The sequence below is a fragment of the Sardina pilchardus genome, chromosome 22 (genome assembly GCF_963854185.1).
Source record: "Sardina pilchardus chromosome 22, fSarPil1.1, whole genome shotgun sequence".
Lineage (NCBI taxonomy): Eukaryota > Metazoa > Chordata > Actinopteri > Clupeiformes > Clupeidae > Sardina > Sardina pilchardus.
Window position 1 is genome coordinate 5,585,985 of NC_085015.1, and position 17,786 is coordinate 5,603,770.

Below are 17,786 nucleotides of genomic sequence, written 5' to 3' on the forward strand. Positions count from 1 at the left end.
CGTGGAACACAGGTGCAGGACTCCATTCGAGCCAGCGGCGGCGCTAGAGTTGTAGTTTATAATGCGCACTGGTGACGTGTGGGTCAAGGATCTTTATCACCTGCACCAACCCCAACTGCCAATCCGCACCACCCGACCTGCAAAAATACGCTCTGATATTTAACCCAAACGCGACCGAACCCGCAAAAAAGGGAAACCAAAAAAAAGGAAACCTATGAGCCTATGGCATGACTTGCGATAGAAAACAACACAGCCATGGAAACCTACTAACAATAAAGGGCCGTTCACACCAAGAATGATAACTATAACGATAACTATAAATAAATATCGCTCTCGTTAATATGAATGACAACAACAAATAAACTATAACGATAACGACATGAAGAACTATATCGTTTAGCCTGGCACGCCCTCCCAGTGACGGAACACCTTCGGCGTTGCTGTCGCTGGTCTGGTCAACTGCTAATCGGGAAGGATTAGCAGAAAATCCCGAAATCTGCGGAACTGCCCCCTTTGGTCGAGAACCAATCAACTTTGAGCAGCTCCAACGGCTCTGGGTAGAGGCGTGTTCAAGGCAGAGGAAAGAGTGTTGTTATTGGTTTAAACTCTGCAAACTGCTTTCTGACATCGACCAGTAGCAAATCGAGGCACTTAAAGAAGGCGGGTCAACCAGCACTTGGAGAAACCGTGTTAGCACAGGCTCTTGGTCAGACTAAAGTCTCGCAGAGCCTTTCAAGTCGATGGCAATCCGGCTAGTTGCTGATCACTTTCAGAGCGATTTTGAGAATGATAAAAAGCTAACAGCCAATCAGAACCCAAAATATTCTAGCCATTAATACCTTGCACTACTGTTTAGAAGAACTTTCAGATGATCCACACGACGGTTATTGTCCTGTAACCCAAGCAACAGGGGATGCCATGCCTAATATCTCACTGCTGTCAACATCACTGCTAAGAACAGTGCACCTTTTACTGGTAAACTCCTGGAAAATATCAAGCTACTCTTCTCTTTTCATGACGAGCACTATATGCTTAAATGATTTCTATGAATGAATGGAAGTTTGCATTTTAAGCGACAGAATTTTTTGCTTTATCTTTATTGCTGAGAATCAGTCCCCTCTCTTTGCCCCAAACATAGGCTATCATTTGTGTGTGAAGCCTGTTTCAATCAAGACATTATATGTAGTTGTCTCACAAGCTATTTTTATTGTTGTAAAATTGAATGATTTCACAAATGAAGCCTTGAAAAAATATACATACAGTGCGTGCAGGATTACGGCTGCCAGCGCCACTGATTCGTGCCCTTATATTAGTCGTCATGCCAACAGGAAAAATCTTCAACACTAGTTGATACACATAAAGAAAAGCATTTTTGCTCATCTTACCGGGAGTACTACTGGGGTTATTTGTCAAGGAGAATTAGCCTCTGCTGAAGTGTGTGTGTGTGTGTGTGTGTGTGTGTGTGTGTGTGTGTGTGTGTGTGTGTGTGTGTGTGTGTGTGTGTGTGTGTGTGTGTGTGTGTGTGTGTGTGTGTGTGTGTGTGTGTGTTTGGGGAGAGAGAGAGTGGTGCAGGGGACGTCTTTGCGGATGCAGTATTATGGGGTGGTATTTTATGCAGGTGGGACAGCTGTGTAAGCCTAAATGAAGCAAGAGTGGCTTTGTGCATTTAATCAAACATGCCTGGGTGGGACAATCCTTTTGACCTTGCAGCTGCCATGAAAAATCTGCGACGTTCGCAGTAGACTGTCATCCGGGATACATTACTTGAGCATACTAAAATAAACTGTTAGATTCCACTGTGAGCCTTTGTAACCGGCAGACCAGCCTGATGAAATTCACTTTGATGAAATGTGGGAACAAGAGATCTTTTTTTTTCACAAAAACGTGTCATGGTGTGTGTGTGTATGTGTGTGTGTGTGTGTGTGTGTGTGTGTGTATGTGTGTGTGTGTGTGTGTGTGTGTGTGACGGGGTGGCATATGGGCCGTAGAGAACAGACGGGATCACGTCTTTATCCTCAAAAGGACAGTGTTGCGTAATCATGCACCGCTCGCTGCATTCTCATTGGTCAGGTGTGTGAGTGTTCTATTAAAGGCACAACCCGGTGGAACAAATATGATGTCGCTTTGTTTGCCTTGACCAATGATCAGTTGTGTTTGGGCAGTCTGTCAAGATCACTTGTGTGTGCTGTATAGTCACACTGCCATGGATAACTGGTATCGGTATGCCTTCATGATGCGATACATCACTTATCACCAACGCACACCACAATATTTTGATGTGGATACTCAAGTGTGTGAACCATGTACACGATTAGCTTTTTAACTTTTCATGTGTAGATTACTCAAGGCACGTTTTATGAAACTATTCCATTTGTAGGTTATATTTAGTTGTTTTTATTGTTTTGTTGGTTATATTCATATGTAGACACTACAACGAGATGCTAGTCATACCCACACGTTGTATTGCTTCTATTTTAAGGCCAAAACCCATTATTGTTGCTCACTGATCTATTGCATATACTGTATACTGTATATCTGATACATGATATGTCTTTAAGAATATTTATGCTGTTAAAGTACTAGATTATTCAATAACCAATATGCATGCTGTGCCTGACTCCTATCAAGCACTGAAATTCATCGAAAGAGGCTCGTGTTGCATAGGACTCCACCGCAAACATCCTTACTTGTTCCTGTTCTTTAAAGTCACGCATCCTTTAAAGTGACATTGCCTCTGCTCAGACATCGAAGGTTTTCAGACTAGAGGCTAAGAGACTCACCACAAATTGACCTTTGACCTTTCAGACCCAAATAACATCTGGATCTTCCCGAGATCTGGCCCGGGGTCGGACACGGCGCCTCCCCAGACCCAGATGCATCCTGGGAAGGAGCCCGCAATTGCATCCCGCCGCTGGGGAGGAGACCTAGATAGAAGACCCAGAATGAGGCTACCAGCGTCTCCGAAAAAAAATGGGCAGAAGTGCTGAGCAGCCTCTGGGCCAAAGGCACACGTGAGGCAAGGAGGCTGCTGCCAAGTCATGGGGGCCTGGAACAAGAGGCCGAGGGGGGAGGGGGATGGGGGGGGGGGGGGGGGGGGTTGCAAGGGAGGATGGAGGTGTTTCATTACGGATAATGACCTCTCTCTCTCGCTCCCATAGTAGCCTGAATGGACCCTATTGGCTCAGGTGCTGCAGGAGTGGAGAAAGAGAGAGAAAGAAAGAAAGAAAGAAAGAAAGAAAGAGAGAGAATACTGTACATACTGTATTTATTCTGATACATACCCTTATTCTACTGCCCTTCATTCTGTTTTTCCTGGTCTGTATTTTCATTCTTTTTATGTGTTATTTGTTGAGTGTTGAGAGCCATTGAGAGATTAACCAGAGTCAAATTCCTTGTGTGTTTACACAAACCTGGCCAGAACAGCACCAGAAGGCTAGATAATGCTTTCTTCCTCGTCTCACTTATTCTCCCTCCCACTCTCTCTCTCTCTCTCTCTCTCTCCTTCCCTTTCTCTCCCCCTCTCTCTCTCCCTCTCTCTGGCCTGCTGGTCCCTGGAGGCCTGGATGTGTTTGGGGTCCAGTGGTAACAGAACAGATTGAGACAGATTGCGCAGCGTCAGCACTGATAACTGCTCTCTCTCCCTGTCTGATTTTGTGCTATCTCATTCTTAGTCTGCACTTTCCTTTTCTGTCTCTCTCTGTCCCCCCCCCCCTCTCTCTCTCTCTCTACCCTCAAGCTCACTTTGTTCTTTTTCTCTCCTTGTCTTTTTTCACCCCAACCTGCTCTTGTTATTTTCTCTCTCTTGTGTCTTTTGTCCTCTCTTTCTCCTCTCTAACTTTCTTTTTCTTTCTCCTCTCTCTCTCTCTCTCTCTCTCTCTCTCTCTCTCTCTCTCTCTCTCTCTCTCTCTCTCTCTCCTCTCTCTCTCTCTCTCTCTCTCTCTCTCTCTCTCTCTGGTGGAGCTCCAGTGCTGTAGGGAGTCCTGGGCACATTAATCATGATGAGGTTGGCCAGGCCCTTGCCTTTACCTGCTGATTCAGGGCCAACCTCCAGCCACCACTGGGGCACCTGCCCTGGAAACAGCAGTAGCAGTAGCAGTAGCAGCGGCAGCGTTAGATCCAGGCCCAGAGAAATGGAAGAGAAAGGGGAAAGAAAGAGAGTTGGAAAGAGGGAGAGGAAGGGTTAGAGAAGAAGGGAAAGAGAGTTGGAGAGGGAGAGAGGAAGAGGAAAGAGTTGGAAAGAGGGAAAGGTGAGATAAAGAGGGAGAAAGACGACACAAATGGAGGGAAATAAAACAAAGCTAGGGTGGAAAGAACAACGTGAGTAAAATAATGGAAAACAGATATTAAAGAAGAAACACGTGAAGAGAGAACTAAGACGAGAGAAGGAGAGAGCAGGAGATAAGGAGGCAGAGTAACACAAAGAACAGAACGAGAAGGAGAAGTGCGGAAAAAGTAACGTGCTAAAAAGAAGGTGAGCCCCTGAAGATCTATAGCCCTGTCTTCAGGCTGGCAAAAACAGATTTCCCGCAGCTGTCGTTTGGCGGCGACCTCCGCTCCGCTACTTCGCTCCGGCTCCGGTTTCAGGTCCTCGCTTAATTACCCCCGCGTCAGGAATCCTGGTGGCTGTTATTCGCCGGCGAGGTTAATTAGCAGATGGTAATGAAATTGTACACTGTCGTGAAGGTTACCCGGTGCCATGTTCGCTCCGCCGCCTCCCCCCCAAAGGATGTGAATTATCCTGCTCGCCTCATCTCGTTGTTATTGTCTGCCGTTAGCGTGTGAGCGAGTGAGCCAGTCAAGTGGGGAGAGGTGGAGTACCCTTGAAAACGTGTAAATGAGTCACATCAGCATTAACATCGTAATTAATTGGCGGATAGTTTTTGTCCGAGTTCAGCGCAGGGCAACGTTGGGTGAGGAACCCCACTTAAAAAGTCTACCGTGTGACTTTGATTTAGACAGAAGAACAGCTTTGGCTCCTAGCTATTCATTTGCACTTAGAGCAAAGTAGTCAAGTCCACACTGACAGATTCACCCACTTGAGTACAACATTTCAAATGCGACCACCTGCCGCTAAACTAAGACTGAAGGTCCCCTAGGAGACAAATATCTCCACATTCACAATATGGAGACATTTAGCCTTCATCGACACTTGGGCCTGAGAACTAACATTGTGCTATGAGTGTATGCCAATGTTATAGTCTCTTTTGTTGATGAAAAGGCATTCATTACATGGAGAAACTATAGATGTAAATATGAATGTGACAGCAGATTCTAGTATAGGCTTACAATAAAACAATACAAATGGCACCGGACTCAAGAGGGTCTGCATCAAATCTACGCTAGACGTTTGTGAAATGGTTCCTCTGTTTTATAATGAATTCAACACTGCAGTTCATGAACTGTAGCTTCAGTGTCCCTTGAAGGGGAGTTTGTTTGTGTTTCTTGGCAAATGGTTCCTGCTTTAGTTTCAGCCCGCTCCGCTAATATCACATTTCAAACACTCTTCCAGAAGACTTACTTTATTTAAAGCATGGGAAGGGGATTCAGTGTTAAGGAGCTGTGATAATATTTGGACTGAAGCCTCTACCAGAGAATTACTATGAATTTACACTGTGCAATGACTGAAATACAAAATAGAACTTGAATAAAACAGAACATAGCCTAGCAGACACACACACACACACACACACACAGAGAGAGAGAGAGAGAGAGAGAGAGAGAGAGAGAGGGAGGCTTCCCTGGAAGAGAGTCCACATCAAGTCAAAGCCAGTTTGTTTGTGGAAATCTTCCATTTTAGCCCAAATTCGACACACAGCAGTTCACAACCTATCACTTATCTTTTCTTTGGCCATGAAGTGTATTGCTGTTTTCCTGCCAAAGGGCCCCTTGACAGGGCTTGGGGTTTTTGGCCCAGTGTAACCCATTCTCTCCGTCCTCGGCCTATCACAGCCCTCATTCTCTCCGTCCTCGGCCTATCATGATAAATGACAATACTAAATGAATGAATTGCAAAATAGAGAACACTATTCTGTGATGCCTACCCACAGAACACACATTATCTTATGAGATAAGGAAGAACAGCAATTTTAAGCACTAGAGCAATTTCTTGTCCAGGTTGCAGGCACAACTTATAAACATGGCTAACACTTGGCTAACATTTTTTTTTTCTCAGAATAAAACTCGAAATACAGAGAAAAGCATTTATAAATTCAGGCACTCATACCATTATGCACTAGGGCCAGTAGAATACAAATTGAGATATGAGCTCAGCTCAATACTATGTATTTCCAGAAAATAGAGTGAAACACAGGAGAACAATGCGATATTATTTGTGTTGTGCATAAAACAAATAAGCGAGGCGATGTGACACGGAGCCAGGGTGGGACTTGCTCTCCGTTGGGTTGGCAGCGTGTTGATAAGGGTTGACTGCACGCCAGGGTGACAAACGGCTCTGTGTAGACTGCTAAATCATCGACTGGGTTTGCAGCAACTCCCTCACTTTCAACTGAATTTGACCATTCTGTGGAAAGACAAATGGCGACACACACACACACACACACACACACACACACACACACATACACACACACACACACACACACACACACACACACACACACACACACACACACACCCCAACTGTGTGATTTTATTTTAACTTTAATTTACAGCCCGGGCCTTATCGCGTACAAGCAAGCCAGCATAATTTGATTCATTTGATGTGTGTGTAGAGGTTGCATACAAAGGCAGCTCTGGGCTGTATCTCAAAATGCAAAATGAAATACCAAACGGAGCTGCTGGGCTTCACTACACTACACTACAGCACGATGCAATTCAGGCCATATGTTTTCACTTGCGCAAATATTACAGAGATCTAAATGGGGTGTGGAGGACATAAAGAGGCAGGGCACGACCCCTGCCGGCTCACTTGAAAGCCGGCCTCCAGAATGCGGCTTCGCAGACCACGACGGACCCTCCGATCACTCTTGATAAAACACCGTTTCCCTTACAAGCTGCACAATAGCTTACCAAAGGCAGGGGGGGGGGGGGGGGGGGGGTCGTATGCAGCGTATGCCTCGGCCACGATGATCGCAATGATCTGCGAGGCCAAAAATGTAGCGCTCGTACAGCGTACAGTTTTTCCATGAAACGCAACATAGTACAAAAACAGCCGCTACGCTACGCCGCGATGGGAACATATGGTCTCAATAACATGGGCTCTTCCCCCTGGGACCAGCTGGCCTTACATCCAAAAGACTTGCGTAAACAAAGCCAGTATGGGCTACCAAACATTTTTATAAAAAAAAAGGGGGGGAGGGTGGGGGGGGGGGGGGGGACTTCAGAGATTTTTTACACAGCACAATATTTAGGCATGCCCCCACTGGACTGGAGGCTCATAAATAACATCCCATAATGCCCCACCCGGCTTGGACAGGGGAGGATATTGCTTAAATTCTCCACGCTGAGGTTTTCATCGGCTCTGGCTGGCTTGCTCCGGGAGCCGGTTTGCCGGGGAACATGAACAACAGTGTTCCTGGCCAGGAGGTTAATGACAGCCTGTCCGCACCCCCAGATTGACCAGCGACGCCGGTGCTCCCCCGGGCGCTGTGGATTCCGCTGTGTCACGCCGCCACCCATCCGCCCCCCCCCCCCCCCCCCCGCCCCCCCTTCTCCGCCGAGCCGAGGCATCCGGGGGTAAATTATGTGTTTTTTATGGTAGACAGGGCTGGTTTCTCCCCCATCAAATTGCATGTATTCACCCATCTATCATTGTCCACCACATACCACTGTGTGTGTGTGTGTGTGTGTGTGTGTGTTTCCATGCCCTGAATTAAACTAGCCTAGGCCAGCAGTTTTTTTCCCCCTTCAACATACTGTAATTCCCTAGTTGACCCAGCACTACTACTGCTGTCCACTAGGTGGCGACCTTGGCATGGTGTCACAGTGGATGTTACAGAATTCTCCAGTGATGGGGGAATAAAGCTGGCCATTTGAGGCCGTTAGTTCCCCAGTCAAATGCCTCTCTATTCAGTTATCATGCAAGTGGAACAGACAGCAATAGCAAGGCCAGATGAAATTGACTTCTAAAACCCATATTTTGGAAGTTGTAACCGACGTAAAAGCCAGACTTCTTGAGATGCGATCACAAACAGAGCCCAGGGTAATTACTGCTATTTGAGTAATTCCCCATTTCTGGTTTGAGCACTTGGTCTTGGACTTGACACATGTGGTCTGGAAAGCAACTGCATTCTCTCTCTCTCTCTCTCTCTCTCTCTCTCTCTCTCTCTCTCTCTCTCGTTCCCTCTCTTCCATGGAAAATGTCAGACGGCCAAACTCTTTTTTAACTCTTTCTCATTATCCCTCCATCTCCCGTCTTGCCAGCGTCTCGCTCTGGCCGTTAAACACGTGCGTTGAGTTCAGCCCAGATGAAGGCATGGGAAAGTGCCCGCTCGGCTCGCTTCCTCACCACCCTGCCTCTGATTGGTCAAGAGGGGGCCTGCCAGGCAGTGATGTGGCTTGTAATTGGAGGACAAGCAGATGACATGACGATTATTGTCAGGTGTTAGGTTCCCCTGTGAAATGAAGATGATTGAGATGTAAAGATTGTGGGAAACAAGGGTGTAGGAAAAATACAACAGCGCCGCTGTTGTTGCATCACCTTTCCATTTGAGATGGTGTGTCATTCGCAAACAGAGCACGAGTAGAGAAGGGAGAGAAACAGAGAGAAAGAGAAAGAATGAGAGAGAGAGTGGGAGAGAAAGTGAGAGAATCCTCATCTTGTTTTGAGAGAGTAAAGCAAGAGAAAGACAGAGAGAGAAAGAGAGAGAGAAAGAGAGAGTGAGAGAATGCTATTAGTGTTCTGAGAGAGTAAAGGAAGAGAAAGATGAGAGAGAGAGGGAGAGAGAGAGAGAGAGAGAAAGAATCCTCATCCTGTTCTGAGGGTTCTGATGTGCTTTATTGAGCTGAACACCATAACATTTGAGTGGGCTGAGAATCAGTACACACACACACACACACACACACACACACACACACAGAGAGAGAGAAAGGCATGACACTGGTGTAAAAATGGAGGAAACACTCACTCTTGAGTCATGAGCTCATCTCTTTCACACCCGGCCTGGCCCGGGAGAACAGGACATGAAGTGTTTTTCCCACACTGTACCCACAATGCCTCTCTTCACCGTGCCGTCCTTTGATTACAGTGAGAGAGAGAACAAGAGAGGAAGCCACACATGTTTAGGTGCACCACTCTCTCTCTCTCCCTCTCTCTCTCCTCCTGTTGTCAGCACATTTCTCTCCTCCCTCATATCTGTCATGTGTTCTCACACACACACACACACACACACACACACACAGAGAGAGTTTCTTATATCTCCATTTATCTCACTATTCTCAAGGTTGTTCACCTTTCAAAGGAGGTCACTTTCAAAGCACCACTTTTCCCCCTACAACAGAGACGTCGAGTCATATCCTCCATTGTGTCTTTTAAGTGATTTAAGCAGCTGACATCGATGGAAGCAGAAGTGAAGTAGAATCGGGGCGGGAGGGGGGGGGGGGGGGGTTAGTTGTCTCCATCTTGACAGAACAGAAATGGCATTGAGCAAAGGCTGCTGGGAAATGTCATAACGTAACGAGAGCGTTTGTTATTGGCGCTCTCTCCCTTTGATGGCTGCGCCGCGGCTGGCAGCGCTTCAGAGGGCCGTGCCCTTAAAGAGGACCTTAAAGAGGACCATGTGAGCCTCTTTTCACGTCCGCTGCCCCCTCATCACAAAGGAGAGGCTGGGGGAGCAGAGCTGAGCTGAGCCGACAACATCTCTCCTCTCTTCTCATCTCTTCTCGTCTCGTCTCGTCTCGTCTCGTCTCGCTCTTCTACGCCGACTTGACGGCTCCTCTCGCCTCACTCCCACACCCACCTCCACACACACACTCACACACATACATACATGTACACACCCACCTCCACACACACACTCACACACATACATACATGTACACACGCACACGCACACACATCATCTATTTCTCCAGCCTTGGCTCCCTCCACACACTCACACACACACATACATGTACACACGCACAGGCACACACACATATATATACACGCACACACACACATGCACACACACGCACACACACACAGGCACACGTCCTTTGACCCTATATGGCTGTTAATTGTTTCTGCAGGAGTTGTTCCTCTTCATGATATTGTTTGAGAGAGCCTGTGCCTGTGCGTGTTTAGACAGATGGATGTTTACCACTGCATGGTATGTCAGTTGTCCCTCGTGTGCAGTCAGTTGCCCCCAGTGCGCAGGAGTAGTCAGTTGCCCCCTAGTGAGCGGGAGTAGTCAGTTGCCCCCTAGTGAGCGGGAGTAGTCAGTTGCCCCCTAGTGAGCGGGAGTAGTCAGTTGCCCCCTAGTGAGCGGGAGTAGTCAGTTGCCCCCTAGTGAGCGGGAGTAGTCAGTTGCCCCCTAGTGAGCGGGAGTAGTCAGTTGCCCCCTAGTGAGCGGGAGTAGTCAGTTGCCCCCTAGTGAGCGGGAGTAGTCAGTTGCCCCCTAGTGAGCGGGAGTAGTCAGTTGCCCCCTAGTGAGCGGGAGTAGTCAGTTGCCCCCTAGTGAGCGGGAGTAGTCAGTTGCCCCCTAGTGAGCGGGAGTAGTCAGTTGCCCCCTGTTAGTACCCAACTGTTCTACAGCATGTAGAACCACCTGATGAGGGATGGACACTAATCAGGGTTAACACAAATGTTTACACTATATATCCACATGTATTTACACTTCATAAACATTACTTTTATTTCTCCCCATACAATGCGCACTAGTTGTAGCCAGTGTGGCAGCTTCCCAGCAGGAGGTGCCTTTGAAAATCTCTCCCATCTCCTTTTAAAACACGCTGTCATCATCCCCCATACCTGTGGTCTCCCCGATCTCTGTCTGATCAACCGCAATCACACCCCTACTCCCTGGCTGGGGCTTTGCACAGAGGGATTGCAGAAACCAGTCTTGGCTGCCTTGACAGCCTTTCATGTCTCGGGAGCCGTTGCGAATGGGATCAATTCGATCCCCGTGATGGACAAATAAACCTCGAAGTATAGATATATACTCTCGAGCCCAACCAGCCGCGCAGCTGATTTTTACAGCGTGGCCACAGGAATGTGAAGGGGTGCCGCAACGCCAAAAAAGAAAGAAAAAAACTCCTCTCTGTGGAAACGCAGCCAAGCTAAGCTTATTTTACACGTTATGATATTTATACAGGGAGAAAAATATTCCATTTGTGGCTCTCTGGGTTTTTTTTCTTCCTTTTTTGCTCCGCTTACTGTAAATTTAGCTTGGAACGGATTAAATCAACACACACTTTGCAAAAACTTGTAACAATAAGCATATTTCGAAGCATAATGACAGTTTTTTCCCCCCGATGTGCAAACTGGTTCATGTCGTTTCGCTTGATTGAGCTGTTGTGGGTGAAAGCCGGGGCTGGCTGAGGTTGCGATCAAAACCGACAAGCCTTAAGTCTCCGACCGAAGTGGCTTTGTATGTACAATGCATGTTTATGTTACTCAGAACACCAAATGAAGCAATCACTCACTGGCTTACTACAGCGCGTTGGCTGTTTCCTGTGTCCAATCTTTAGGTTATTTTTGCGATGTTATGTTACTGTTCGGCCCTCAGAAGGGGAGAGCCTCTGCTGACTGGGCCCTAATGAGGGCAGGAATAACAAACGGATGACGACGCCTCCTGTTCCCAGGACCAAATCCGACGGAAGATAAGAGAGCCGCTGCGGTCCCTCTCTCTCTCTCTCGTAGCGGGCAGCGCGGGAGAGGAAGGGAGAGGAGAGCTCGGTGCGAGACCACATCTGGAGCCGATCAGCGCAACTCAATAAAAAGAAACATGAACTTGGTGAAAAGTGGCTGTGCATGATTGCAGGGTTCTAACAGTGGGCTTGATGTGGGGCCAGACTGTCAGAGTGAACATAGTCAGTGTCTATACATACAGTACAGATACAGTACACACACACATACTGATATATATATATACACACACACTCACACACACATACTGATATATATATACTGTACACACACTCACACACACACATAAACATACACATATGCATACACATACATACAAACAGATGTGTACATACACATACACATACATATACACACACACAGACATATAGACGCACACACACACACACACACACACACACATACACACACACACACACACACACACACACACACACATACACTCATATACATATACACATACATATACATATAAGCACATACATCTGCATACACACATACAGTATACAAATACATATTTGCATATCCATATAAATTTGTATATGAGTGCCATACGGTTGAGTGAGCCATACCAACCATACCATTGTATTATATTATATTGTGAATACAGTATACATAAGCCAATATGCACATACATGCATGTACGAAAATCATAATATTTTTTATGACGTGGTTTTACCTATTTGCTGTTTATAGCATTCTACGTGAGAAAAGGGAATAGAGAATGTTCCATTTGAATGAGGTGTGTCCAGATACATGAATAATTACAGAATAGTCCAGTGACTCAAAGAGAGAGAGAGAGAGAGAGAGAGAGAGAGAGAGAGGGAGAGAGAGAGAGAGAGAGAGTGCAGGAATGGCCAACAGCGTCCCCTTCTTCAGAACAATGGTCTCACAGTGCATTAAAACCTCCGTCTGCTAAATGAATAAGTGTCACTATGTAGATGCTATGTGTCAAGGCAGATGGATTAACACTCTGGTACCCTACTCAAGTCTCCCTACACAGCCTCCACCATAAGCAAGCCGCCTCACCACACACTCAATATACGGTACTCAGAAACGTTTACAGACACGTTTAACATGATAATCATGTTTAACGTTTACTCAATATTTACAGAAACATACATGTACACGTTTACGTTTACACTTTTTTTTTACACAATTTAGCAGATGCTTTTATCCAAAGCAACGTACAAAAAAATCAAACAAATAATATTCAAGTGAACATGCAGAAAAAAATCTTAGGTGGCAAGTAATACTACATCAATCAATGCAGAAGTAGTGCAGAACTGTTTAAGTATAATGATAACAATAATAATAATCATCATCATCATCATCATCATCATCATAATCATCATCATCATCATCATCATCTATATCTATACGCCGTCGTAATAGAGTGCTTTTCTAAACATAGTTTCAAAGTGCTTTCCATATATAAAAGAATAAACAGAACAAAAAACAGCACAAAAATGAAATGTCTAAAAACAATACGAATAAGACCATATTAACATTGGCAAGAATAAATAAATTGGAAAAACAATAAATAAATAAACATGAGTATAAGTAAGTATATATGCTTTTTTTTATCCTGTGAGGGAAGGCTACAAGTCCAAGTGTATAGTCGTAGGAGAAAGTGGTGGAGGGAGAAATCGGAGGAGGGAGGAAGAAAGGGGAATTCTGTGTGGGCTCCCACAATATAATACTTCTGTCTGTTTTTAATCAGGTTCACACACTTAATCTAGATCTACGCTGTTCCTTTGAGTAACAGGAAACTGATATTTCTCATGTTGCGCTTGTTGCCTGACCACATAGTAACCAATTAAAGATAATAACACTGACGCATTTTGTTTCTCATGAATGTCTAGTAGGGATTTTCCTGTATTCTGTCATTGTAAATGACCAAAAATCATATGTTCTCATTTTGCCAATATTCCAATTTAACTAAGGTAGTGTAGTGAACAATAGAAGACCAACATAAAATAATTTTAGGAAAGTTCATGTTGTATACGTTTCCTTGTCTTGGTTGTCCTTACTTTTGCAACGACAATAAATTTGAATCTAATCTAATCTAAACTAATCTAATCTTGTCCATAGGGGGAAAAAATTGAAAAACCTTGTCCCAAACAAGTATTTGAAATTCTATTGGGCCACAGGGCGATGACAGCTCCTCATAGCATACATTGTTTCATTTACAATGTTGTGCTAAAGTTTTTTTTTTTTTTTTTCTGTTTCTGTTTTTTGTCTTAATGTTAAAACTTTGACTCATTGTTTTTTTTATAGATATTCATTCTGAACTGTCAAAAGTCCCTACCTCCTAACGGCCACTAGATGACGCTCACGCAACACAAACCGACAAACGGGCAAGATATCACCATGACTGAGGTTGTGCCAGGTTAAGCCCTATTCAGCATTGGATGGCTACTTATTCAGGTGTGTTTGTTCGTGTGTCTGTTAAAAATTAAGTGTAAATCAGCGATTTTGTCATGCGTGGCTTGAATAACTGTAATGAACTGTGGATAGGTTACCTCCTATTCTCCGCTCTTTGGATGTTCCAACTGTGCAGGGTCAAAAGAGGTCAAGTCCTTATTCCAAACCATTATTTTCGACCTACATTAGCATTTGGTTCATGTTTTCATTGTTTATTTATTTGCTTAGTCTATTTTACCATATCATCTTGTCCTTGTTTACTCTTAAACGAGATAACTGCTTGAACGACATCTTTGCGTTAAGTAGCCTAAAAACGATAAAGTAGCCAACAGTAGACTATCCTAATTCTTCCCGCCTCTGAGATGCTCGGTGTCAAGTCCTTCCGCCAACGGGTGTGCTAAACAAAAGGAAGATAACCACATGTGACTTGGAATATAAATGCCTCGAGATGGTTTGTTCTCGGTTGGGGAGTAGGAGTAGGAGACGGAGATGGCAGTTCAGTGGGTGAGCACACGGCGCGTTATTATCTCGGCCAACGTCGAAATACTTAAGTCAATTTCCTATTCACAATGGCACGCAGAGACACACGTGCATGGCCTAATTCTTTTGGGTTGCCTCTGCCGCTTTGTAGGAGAGTGGGAGGCATATGACTACATTTCCTGAGCTGTGCTTTCCAGCCTCAGAATGACGCCTCTTTTCCTGTCTTTTGGTTTGTACTGCATCCAAACTGCTGATCCTGCAAAGAGTGTCAGTAACGCTCTTTGGTGAGGCCCAGTTTCTAGATGATAAGTAGCACACCTTCACAATCTAAAAATAAAACAAGTGTCACGATCTCTGTCTCCAGCAGCCTGTAGCTATGTATCACAGCACCATTGTGAGGCTTTGATTGTGTGTATTGTACGCTTTTAAGACAATTTTCTTTTCTTTTTTTTTTAACACTTTCAAGACAATTTTGGACCATTTTTAAGTTAGAGAGGACATGAATCATTGTTAAGGTAGCCTAGTAGAATGAAGTCTCCTGCTGCTGATGTTCTTTCACGACCGTGGTCAAGGGTCTGTTGGTGCCATCGTCAAACATGAGGTCTTCTTATTGTTGCCATCTTTGGTGATACCTCAGACATCATATGCAAAAGTCGAGACAAAAAAACCCAAATGTTAGCCATTGGTTATGGCAGAGCTGAGGCAGATCCAGTAGTTTTAAACATCAACAAAGTATCCGCATTTAAGGAAGTTCACGCTTGGCAATGGAAAGTGGCCAGACTCTCTGTACATTATGAATGTACAGGAGCCGTGGTACTAGTGTAGTGGTTAAAGCCTCAGCCATCACTTTGACTGGTCGGAGTTACTGTTCAAGTGTTTGAATTACAGGCCTAAATGTACTAGTGTAGTGGTTAAAGCCTCAGCCATCACTTTGACTGGTCGGAGTTACTGTTCAAGTGTTTGAATTACAGGCCTAAATGTACTAGTGTAGTGGTTAAAGCCTCAGCCATCACTTTGACTGGTCGGAGTTACTGTTCAAGTGTTTGAATTATTCAGGCCTAAATGTCATAGGCTTTAATCTGTTCCTTTATATTATGGGGACACACTCCGTTGTACATGGCGTTGTGGGCCTAGGTGAAGAACCCCTCACACACACACACACACACACACACACACACACACTCCTTTGTACATGGCGTTGTGGGCCTAGGTGAAGAACCCCTCACACACACACACACGCTCACACACTCCTTTGTACATGGCGTTGTGGGCCTAGGTGAAGAACCCCTCACACACACACACACACACACACACACACACACACTCCTTTGTACATGGTGTTGTGGGCCTAGGTGAAGAACCCCTCACACACACACACACACACACACACACACACACTCCTTTGTACATGGTGTTGTGGGCCTAGGTGAAGAACCCCTCACACACACACACACACACACACTCCGTTGTACATGGTGTTGTGGGCCTAGGTGAAGAACCCCTCACACACACACACACACACACACACACACACACTCCTTTGTACATGGTGTTGTGGGCCTAGGTGAAGAACCCCTCACACACACACACACACACACACACTCCGTTGTACATGGTGTTGTGGGCCTAGGTGAAGAACCCCTCACACACACACACACACACACACACTCCTTTGTACATGGCGTTGTGGGCCTAGGTGAAGAACCCCTCACACACACACACACACACACACACACACACACACACACACACACACTCACACACTGCTTTGTACATGGCGTTGTGGGCCTAGGTGAAGAACCCCTCACACACACACACACACACACACACACACACACACACACACACACACACACACACACACACTCACACACTCCTTTGTACATGGCGTTGTGGGCTTAGGTGAAGAACCCCTCACACACATGTGCACGCAATCAATTAGACATACGTGTGCATTCAGTTGGGCTGCGACGCTTACTCTCGCTGTTTTAAAAATGAATACTTAATCCTAAGCCTCCATCAAAGCTGTTGCTTACGAGGTGAGAATTAGGATAATTTCGACAATTGACATTGAAAAGTACTGACATTAAAGAGATTTTGCTGCATTTAAAAAAAAAAAAAAAAACATAAAGGCTGACATGAAGGAAAAAAGTAAATATTGTCATCGAGAAAGCACATACAAACAATGTCCTCCTTTTGAAGGTTACAGTTGGGCCTGGTCACCCTGACCTGTTTGGGATAGCCTGGCACGCCCTCCCAGTGACGCAACGCCTTCAGGCTTTTGCTGCTGGTCTGGTCAACTGCTCATTGAGAAGGATTTCTGAGTTCCCGAAATCTGCGGAACTGCCCCCTTTGGTCGAGAACCAATCAACTTTGAGCAGCTCCAACGGCTCTGGGTAGAGGCGTGTTCAAGGCAGCGGAAAGAGTGTTGTTATTGGTTTAAACTCGGCAATCTGCTTTCTGACATCTACCAGTAGCAAACCAAGGCACTTAAAGGAGGCGGGTCAACCAGCGCTGGCAAGAAACCGTGTTAGCACAGGCTGTTGGTCAGACTAAAGTCTCGCAGAGCCTTTGAAAGTCGATGGTAATCAGGCTATGTTTGGGATGCAAAATGATCTGTCCTGGCTTATACCTGTTGGCATGACAGTTGGGCTCTTTGTCCACAGGGGGGCAGCAGAGTGTGTGTGTGTATGCTTGTAAGAATTAAGTGTGTGTGCGTGTGTGCGTGTGTGCGTGCGTGCGTGCGTGCGTGTGTGTCTATCTATGTGTGTGTGTGTGTGTGTGTGTGCGCACATGTGCTTGTTTGAGCGTGGGTATATGTGCTCTCTGTTTTAATTGATTGTCCAAAAGCCCTCTTTTAAAACTCAGTCTGTGCGTCTTCTTGCTGACCCTGGTCGCTAATCAAACGCTAAATTGTTTCATGATGTGAAATAACTGAAGATGCCAAGCCACCATGTCTAATTCGCTTTATTTTATATTTAAAAGCCAAATGGGGTTCAGACATCTCCATTTGTTTACACACGTTTAATAATCCCTAATCTCAGTACAAATGCAAACAGTGAAGTGCAAACCA